This window comes from Epinephelus fuscoguttatus, linkage group LG5, assembly GCF_011397635.1.
Source record: "Epinephelus fuscoguttatus linkage group LG5, E.fuscoguttatus.final_Chr_v1".
NCBI lineage: Eukaryota > Metazoa > Chordata > Actinopteri > Perciformes > Serranidae > Epinephelus > Epinephelus fuscoguttatus.
In genome coordinates this window covers 36,494,596-36,504,618 of record NC_064756.1, presented here as the reverse complement: position 1 = coordinate 36,504,618, position 10,023 = coordinate 36,494,596, and positions in this window count along the sequence as shown.

The window sequence follows — 10,023 nt, the reverse complement described above, 5'->3', positions numbered from 1 at the left end:
CAGAGAGAAAGCATCCATGGAGTAAAGACCATAAGTGGTCAGGGAAGATCCAACGGAAAAATGGTGGCCTGGCAGATCGAAAGCACAGTGTACAGTCCAATGTGGCTGGTCAGTTTGATGCCTCATCCTTTTGATGTGGTCAGTAAAAGGGTACCCAGATTTTAGAAAACTTTACAAAGGAGATAGAGTGTACTGATTTTTTTCAAGATGTAGACAAGAAACCATGTCATTTAGCCATTTTGTAAAGTAAGGAGGACAGGCAAATTTCTATTCTTGCAAAATAATCCTTTTTGCTACCAAACATTGCTGTAATGCAGGGGGAAGGGTCAAAGAATAATCAGAACAGCTCAGTATCACAGTGAGAGAATCAGGGATTAACTGTTTGCTATGTATGTTACTATACAATTGAAAAATGTCCACCGAGAAATTCCTGAGTTTGGGGCAAGGCCAAAAAAAAGGTGACCTAAGGTCCCCATACCTGATTTACACTTGTCACATGTGGCGGACAAAGAAAGGAATATTCTGTTCATTTTGGCCTTGGACAAATGCAAGTGATGAATGACTTTAAACTGAATAAGTTGAAGTCTAGCATTAATGGAACATGTTTTCATCGTTTGTAACCCTTTCGCCCATAATTCATCTGAAATCGCCTCACCTGTATCCTTAGACAAAGCCTCTTTAATACTGAGAGAAGGGGCTGCCAAAATAAAGAGACGGACAAAATGTGAGATCAAATGCTTGGATGTGGGAGCTCTCGTCATTAGGTTGTGTGGGCAGTGTATCAAAATAAGGTAGTAGCTGTCACGCCAGATGTCTAATTTGGAGGTAACAAAAAAAGTGACTAGGAAGGAGATAGAATTTTGCCTGGAGTTGGGCAAATGATATAAAAATATAAATAAACAGTCCAGAGAGACCCAACACACTCTTGATTTCCCCTAAAATTCTAAGCGCATTGTACAACACAAAATTATTCTTAAATTGTTCAATAGTTGGTTTTATGTTGGAGAACAGAAAGGCTTTTAAAGAGGCTCCAGTAGATGATCGTTAATCACAAGAGTCATCTCAGGCCAGTTGGGCCTGAAAGCGTTTCCTGGGACTTGGTTCCAGAAAACACATGCTCTTGCATTACAGGCCCAATAACATTGTCGAAACACAGACACAAACAGAGAGAGATACCCTTGATGGAAAAACAGCCCAAAATTTGACGGAGACAACAGCTGGGAGCAGAAGCGCTTGTCGACCGGCGTGGAGAAATGCGTGAACGGGCTCGCGCGAGAATTTCGGTGCGCTGCGCTTTGCAGTTGTTGGCAGCGTGGCCCAGATGCAAGGAGGCTTGTTGGCCCAATGCCTTAATGATAGAGTCTAGAGTCTTAAAGAGGAAGATGTAAGGTAAAGAGGGATATTCTGAAACAAGTCAAGAAATTTGAGAAGAGCCACCATCCTAAAAATATTCACACATTCTGTTAAAGAGCGAGGAAGAAGTTTCCATTTATCTATCATCATTTTCAGCTTGTCAATCATGTCCAAAAAGTTGTACTTAAAGCCGCTACAAGGAACTTTTAACTGGAGATGCAAAAGTCTCTCGTTTCTGCTGATGTCTGTGCGTCACCTACAACAGCAAATGAGACCATCGGTGTGAAGATAAGCTATTTCTATATAGTGTATATCCATACCTTTAGGAAACTGTCTCGGGGTCCGCCCCAGGTCACTCCCAGGACGAAACGATTTACGGCACTCAGACGGCACACGTCATCTTACCTAGCTGCTTACATTTATAATGACTCTTATAAATAGTCACTATTCCTCCTCCTTGACCGGATGTCCGCGGGGAGTTAAAATAGCAGCAATCATCGGGTAAAAGTTCTGTGGAAGCACTGGACTCACCAACAGTCAGCCATGTCTCAGTCACACAGAGAAAACCCAATCCTCGGGAAGTCAGGAAATCCTTCAGGATAAACGTTTTGTTTTCTCCAGCCTTACCAGCCGACTGCTGCGTTTATCCCGGCAGCAGTGGCGCTTATGCTGGAGAGGTGGAGTTGGGGTGCGGCAGAGGTGAGCTGGGATCCCCAATAGGAGCGGGAGCAAAGTTTTCCCGTCTTGTTGTTTCATTCATCCCCAAAACAAACACATGCGCGAGCCAGTTAAGCGTCTTTACGACAATACACGCTAGAGCTCATGGGAAATGTAGGCTTCATTCCGGCAAAACACCACCGCTTTATACACAGGGTCGCCAAAATCAACTCAAAATGAAAGTTCCTTGTAGGGGCTTTAAATAGGCAATTTGGGTGTCTGGTGATATTGATCCCTAGGTAAACAAAATAATTGATGGTAGGTTATCAAGAAAGCGGGAGTTGAGGCCGTCAGAGAGAGGCATGAACAAACTCTTTTCCCAATTGATAGTAAACCCAGAAAACTGACCAAAGCTGTTTATGAGATCAAAGAGGGGAAGTAATGTCCTTGCATCTGACAGAGTCAGAACTACATCATCTGCATATAAGTCTATGGTACAGACAGATGTCCTACACCTTATTCCATCAATCTGGGAATTGGATCTAATTGAAATGGCAAAAGACTCAAGTGCCAGAGCAAAGAGCATAGGGGAGAGACAACAGCCCTATCTAGTACCGCTGCGCGGCAGGAATGCAGGGGATTTATCTTTGTTTGTCAGAATGGAAGACTTGGGAAAGGCATAGAACATTCTTAACATGGGCATAAATTTCTCACCGAAGCCTAATTTTTTCAGTACTGCAAACACGTATCTCCACTCTCGATGGTCAACGGCTCGCTGTGCATGTAAAGAAATGACATCAGAGTACAGGAATTTAGTTGAATACATTATGTTTAATTGACGCTGAGTGTTGGAAAGGGGAAATCTGTCTGGAATAAAACCTGTTTGGTCAGGATGAATTAACGTATCAATGTGCTCCTTTATGCGACTTGACAGAACTTTTGCAATGATCTTTTGATCAGAGTTTAAAAAACTTAGAGGGCGATTCAATGAAGCATCAGTGTCTTCCTTATTCTTTTTTTTTTAAAGAAGACAAATATAAGCATTATATAAAGTATTAGGGAACGCTTTTTTTTACAGAGCAATTTATAACTGATTGTAATATGTGAAAAATCTTGTCGTTAACAAGCTTTGTTATCAGTTTCCAGTTTAGCCTGGTTCCAGACCATAGACCCCGCCCACTCAACTGAGTAGGCTTGCATCTCTGGTCTGGCATACTTCAATGACTTTGCGATTTATCTCGTCCAAACGCTGGACGGACCAGTGAACGCAGGGGGTCTAGCGATTAGCCAATCAGCGCCACGCTGATGTCAAGCTGTACGCCGGTGGGTAACTGGTGAGGATAGCAACAATGGCGACCGCTACAGATCCTACAGACCACATTAACGATGCTATCGAGGTATTTCGCCACTACTCGCGTTAATGGAGGACCACATTAAGGAAGCTGCTAAACTGGATTTAACGGCGATGCAGATGGGCATGCACGACGATGGAGACATTTTAAACAGGCAATGCTCGCTTGTTTTCGGCACCCCCGAGGCATGGATACTAATGACGTCAGATTCTGGGTGAGTCGTTGATCTCTACTGATTGGTTAGGGAAAAATCAAATTCCCTCCCCCTCGCCTTCCATGGAAGCCATGTCAGACTGAAGGTTCTGGGAGCTTCAGTCTGACACTCAGGCTAGCACAGCACTGTACACACAGCAGAGTGGACCCTGTGTTGCGTTCAGGCGTTGTCACGTAAATTACAAATTCCAGCACTTGCCGCTCCTGCCACCGCCCCTGTGGAACAGACACACCCACAGTCGTCATTATCTAGTAAGATTGTTGGCGAGCAAGTGACAAACCATACTCACAAGCTCAAGCAATCACACTTTGAGTTATGTGCCAAAGCTAAGAAATCACTTGTTAGACAGCTAAGGGGAGTACAGGCCAAGATGACAATACACAAAATTTCGTTGCCAACTGGAAATAGCCTGAGTGTCAGACTGAAGCTCCCAGAACCTTCAGTCTGACATGGCTTCCATGGAAGGCGAGGGGGAGGGAATTTGATTTTTCCCTAACCAATCAGTAGAGATCAACGACTCACCCAGAATCTGACGTCATTAGTATCCATGCCTCGGGGGTGCTGAAAACAAGCGAGCATTGCCTGTTTAAAATGTCTCCGTCATGGTGCACGCCCAGCTGCATCGCTGTTAAATCCAGTTTAGCAGCTTCCTTAATATGGTCCTCCATTAACGCGAGTAGTGGTGAAATACCTCGATAGCATCGTTAATGTGGTCTGTAGGATCTGTAGCGGTCGCCATTGTTGCATCCTCACCAGTTACCCACCGGCGTACAGCTTGACATCAGCGTGGCGCTGATTGGCTAATCGCTAGACCCACCCCCACCCCCAGCGTTCATTGGTCCATCCATCGTTTGGACGAGATAAATCGCAAATTCATTGCAGTATGCCAGACCAGAGATGCAAGCCTACTCAGTTGAGTGGGCGGGGTCTATGGTCTGGAACCAGGCTAGTGCTGTGCTGCGCTGCTGTGCGAGCAGCGTGTTACACACTGTCCATAACAATAACTATGTCAGGTAACAAACTGTGTCAGACTCTAGTGTGCTCGCCTGTGTGTGTGTGTGTGTGTGTGTGTGTATATACAAGTGTTTGTGTGTTTGTGTGTTTGTGTGTGTGTGTGTGTGTGCGTGTGCGCACTGGGGAGGAACTCCTCGATAGAGGAGATTTGTAAAGGTGCAACCATGTAGAGACAGAAATGACATGCATTCATGTAAATAAGATAAATAACATAGGGCTATTTAGTTTGTTTGATAAAAGGACAAGGTATAGACCTGTTCTATAGGAAACCATATGGGCACCAGTTAGGCTAGAACCGCCACTGTATCCAGTTATAGGGTCATGCATGAAGACTAAAATTAATTTCCATTGGGAGAGGGGAATGATCAGAAATTAAAATGCTGTGATATGTGAAAATCATGATGCAGAACATTTCTCTAAATGTGTTGTTTAAAATTTAAATCAATTTACCTTTATTGTATCTGACAGCAAGGATTTGTTGTATCAAAACAAGCGTAGTAATTACAATCATGCTGATTTTTGGAGAACATTTCTGTCCAGAAGTATTCTGACTTTGTATACAGTTTTTTTTTTTTGCAAAATTCCATTAGGGTCAAGCTCATGAGCAAAGAATTATGAGCATTTAAAATTCAGCATACTGTTGCTTTTTCCATCAGATTTTGCAGGATTACTCAGACTTGATGCTGCTACTGCAAAATGCATCTAGGAGACACCTGTTGTTGAAGTCATAGCAAAATAATGCAAGACATGAAATAAATTATCCAAATACTGTATATGCTATGTACCAAACTGGATGCATTTTGTAAGAGAAGTGGGTCAAAAACATTATTTTGTTAAAAGTTCTAAACAGTTGATAAGCTGGTCACAAGTCTAAACTTTTAGCTTGAAGGCAAACCAGCACCTTTATTCTTAACTATCAATACACAGAGGCAGACAAACAGATTAAATAACACACATTGTGACATCTTTCACTGTTACTCAGAACAACATGTTATGTAAAGCATGCGTTTTTGTGCAGACATTTAGAAGGTATATATTGAACTTGGCTGAAGTTCAGCGCGAGTGATATGAGTGACACTATAACCAATAGGTTTGTATTGATATATATCATATGCTAACTACATATACAGTGCCCAAGTTTAGCATTTTAAATAAAAAAAAAAAATATATATATATATATATTCTTTTGCAGGTTAGGCGGTTTGTCTGCAGAATTGCTCAGGAAATTTCACTTTATCAAAGGCTGAAGACATGGACTGGTACTGCTGAATAAAAAGCCCTGTCTCTCCTCAGGGAGATCATTTAAGGAACTCTGTGGTCTTGAGAGAGTTAAGCACTTTATTTGCTGAGTCAGAGCAGCCGCCTGCCTGCTGCACCGTGATAACAGTGCTTTGTACTGCGTGGTAGAGAACAGGCCTATGGGCAACAGACTGCCCTGGCCACACCGTTTACGCTGCATGAGTCAGACGGCCTTTTACATAAACACCACAAACAAGACAGCGATTACTTCCAGGAGAAACTAACGGAGCATGCTGAGGGTGTTTTATTGTGCCTAGCAACCTCTGTCTGTGAAAACAAGTGGCAGGCTACAGCCCGACCAGTCAGGTATTCAAATCTGAGCTTCCTGTGAACAGGAACTGAAGTTTCCTTAAGCTCAACCAAAAGGAAAAGTTCACATTTGGGAAAAAAGCTTATTCCTTTTCTTGCTGATAGCTGAATGAAAAGATCAATACAACTCTCATGTCTGCCGCTTAGGGTTGGGTCTCGAGGTCTAGGTTTTATGATTGAAGTTTCGACTGGTTTCCTCTTCACATTCCATGTATTAATTTGTCATATTGACTGTCTGTATTGTAATTTCATTATGTTGGTCTATTCTGTACACATGGCATTTATACACACTGTACACATTATATTTATTCCTGTATGTACATTCAGCAGGTGTATCTTTGTGGTATGTAGTATTAGAGTATGCTGTATTAGAGACAGAAAGGACTGTTGATTTCTTTTTTTGTTTAATAGGAGATGTGTTATATAATCCCATATGGGATGGGCCATAAGGATGGCATGACACGAAAATAAAAATTTCATTCATTCATTCATTCATATATGATGTGTGTGTGTCCTGGGAGACAGGTCCCTCCTCTGTTGCTCTTCCTGAGGTGTTTTGTTTGTTTGTTTATTTGGATCTCTTTTAGCCCACTTGGGCTATTCTTCCAAGAGTCCATAGCATAAAAACATTACAAAATATAACAGAAACACAACACAGTATAACTGAAACACAATACAATATAGAACAGACATAAACCAAAAAACATACATACAACACATGGATGGTATTATACACACACAACCAAGCCTATACAGATAATATTACATAGAAGGTGTCTTCCATTGAGTTTCACCTTAAAGGTTTTTTGGGGGAGTTTTTCCTTATCTGCTGCAGGAGTGTAAGGACAGAGGGTGTCATACGCTGTACTAAATGTAAAGCCCCCTGAGGTTAAGTGTGAGTTTTGATATTGGGCTACTTAAACAAAATATACTTTACTTTAAGGGACAGTTCACCCCAAAATACATATTTTACATATTTTATATATATATTACATGTACTGCCTGTTTCCTGCTTTTTCCAAGTTTATTAGTAAGTTAGGCAAACTAACGGTTTTACTGTATGAACAAGAAAATTTTCTTGTGTTTTTCTTGGACTTTCTCGTTTTACTCTTGGCAAGAAATTAATATTGATATTCAGTGTGCAACCACGGCACAGCACCCAGCAACTTACTCAGACTCTGAGGTTAGTGACTTGCTCAAGATTATCAGCTGGAATATATTATAATTGACATTTCACTGTATGTTGGATTTTCATATTTGGAGGAAACCAATGCAAACACATAAGTCCATATTGAAAGAATAAGAACAGAGGTCCAAACTCCAGACCTTATTTCCCTAATAACTCAAACTGATGCTGCTCAGTGGATAAAATGATGCTGCATTCTAACAGCTGATGTGAAAGCCCAGTCCATGTAAACATATTCATAATGAAGCTGCCCATACTTAATATTTTGTACTCAACATGCATGAATTTTGCCAATTTCACACCAATTTTGCAATGTCTCGGTGTCTGTGCTACAGAACTATATTTTTCTCAGTGGCATTAACAGCTGTGGTAAATCATTTAGGTCATCATGGACATCATGGGAACTCTCCACTGACGCACACCAGGGCTCTTTAAGGTCAATTTACAACTCAGTGACTGAAGAAACTCTGGAAGACAACTTGCAAAAACACTAGTGAACAATTGCATAGATAAGTAAAATAATTCAGCAGGCTTCATCGACTGCTTTCATGTAGCTGAGTTTCAAGTAGATTTACGAGGAACACAGGCAGCATCTGACTGCAGCCCACATCTTTTACCTTCTCTAGGCCCAGATATCGTGCAGAGTGATGCTGATGACTCAATCTGGGTGTGGCTACTAGAACTCAGCCATGTCAGAGCGAGATGAGAACCACATCACAGAAAGGGTGTGGGCCGCATCTGGAAAAGAAAACATGGAGGTAAAAACCTAAAACTCCTGTGAGGGCTTAAAGCAGCCAACACTGTACAAACCTACCGGGCACAAGCCCAGAGGCCAGTACTGTCAGGGCCCCCCAAAATGTCACTCAAAGTAACACATATCAATCAGGAAGAGTGTAAAAATTACCATAAAGAGATGCAAAGAAACTACAAAGCAACACAAAATGACCAAAGTAGCCACAAATATACCTCAAAGAAACACTAATTAACCTTTAAAGAAACACAAGATGACAACAAAGACATGCAAAGGAACTTCACAGAGATACAAAATGACAAAAAAATACAAATATACCTCAAACAGATGCAAAACAACAACAACAAAAGAGCCAGCAAAGCCAGCACAAACTCTGTGTGTCTCGCTGCTATGTAGGAGAGGTGGTGTGGGCCTTTTGCATATCTGTGCCCAGGGGCCCATTTTCACATAATACAGCCATGAAAACAGCAATCGTAGTGTTATAACAGACATCTTGGATGAAGCCAAGAAAATAAGAGCTTAATTGAAATATAAAATAATGTAATGTAAGATTAATAGAAAGATGAACAAACCTGATAATAAAACTCTAACTTTGCTAATGGTTCTTACATGGGCAAATTATGAGATAATGGGTCCCTGGACAAAGTTATGCAAAAGGCCCTACCACCTCTCCTACACGGGAGAAAGACACACAGAGTTTGTGGTGGTGTTGCCTCTTTTTTGTTTTGTTTTGTTTCATCTCTTTGTCATAGTTATGCATATTTTTAGTTTTTGTGTCTCTTTCTGGTTGTTTTGTATCACTTTGGGGTAATTTTGTGTCTCTTCGTAGTTATTTTGTGTCTCTTTCTGGTTGTTTTGTCCATTTTGTAGTCATCGTGTGTCCCCTAACAGTTCCTTTGCATCCTTTTTCATCTTTTGTGTCTCATCTTGGTCATTTTATATCTCTTTGAGGTAATTTTGTGACTTTTTGGTCATTTCTTCTCAATTTGTATTGAGCTAGTATCTTTTTGTAGTTGTTTAGCCCCTTTTTGTAGTCATTTTGTCTCTTTGTGAGCATTTTGAATCCCTTCCTGATCAGTTTGTGTTAATTTTAGCAACATTTTGCAGGTGAAGGCCTGGTGGACCCCTAACCCATTGAGCCCCTTGGCTGGTGCCTGTTAGGCATGATCAATAATCCATCCATGGGTCTTACAAGACAAGTAAGGAAATATGTTTCTTCCTGGTTATCTTCCACATACTTTGGGGAAATTTGTCATAGCCTAAGTCTTTTTTAAATGTTTGTAATTTCAGAGGGCAAGATTTTATGTCTCTTTCTGGTTGTTTTGTCCCTTTTGTAGTCATTTTGTGTCTCCTTACAGTTCCTTTGCACCCTTTTTCATCTTTTTGTGTCACTTCTTAGTCATTTTGTAACTCTCTGAGGTAATTTTGTGTATCTTTTGGTCATTTTGTGTCAATTTGTAGTTATTTTGTATCTCTTTGTGCTTGTTTGGCCCCTTTTTGTAGTCATTTTGTCTCATTGTAGTCATTTTGTGTCTCTTTGTGGTTGTTTTGTATCTCTTTGAGGTAAATTAGTTTCTCTTTGTGGTTGTTTTGTGTGTCTTGTCTCTTTCTTTGTGAGCATTATGAGTCCCCTCCTGATCAGTTTGTGTTCATTTTAGCAATATTTTGCAGGTGAAGGTCTAATGGACCCCCTAACCGCCCCTCGGCTGCTGCCTGTTAGGCCCCATCAATATTTTTTTTTTCATTTATTTATTTATTTATTGAACTGGGACAATGCACATTAATCAACATCAATGCAATAAACATCAATGTAAATGCTTCAAACTTAGCATAAATGCTAAATTTCATCCGTAGTCCCAAGACAGGTACCTACACAACACAGACACAG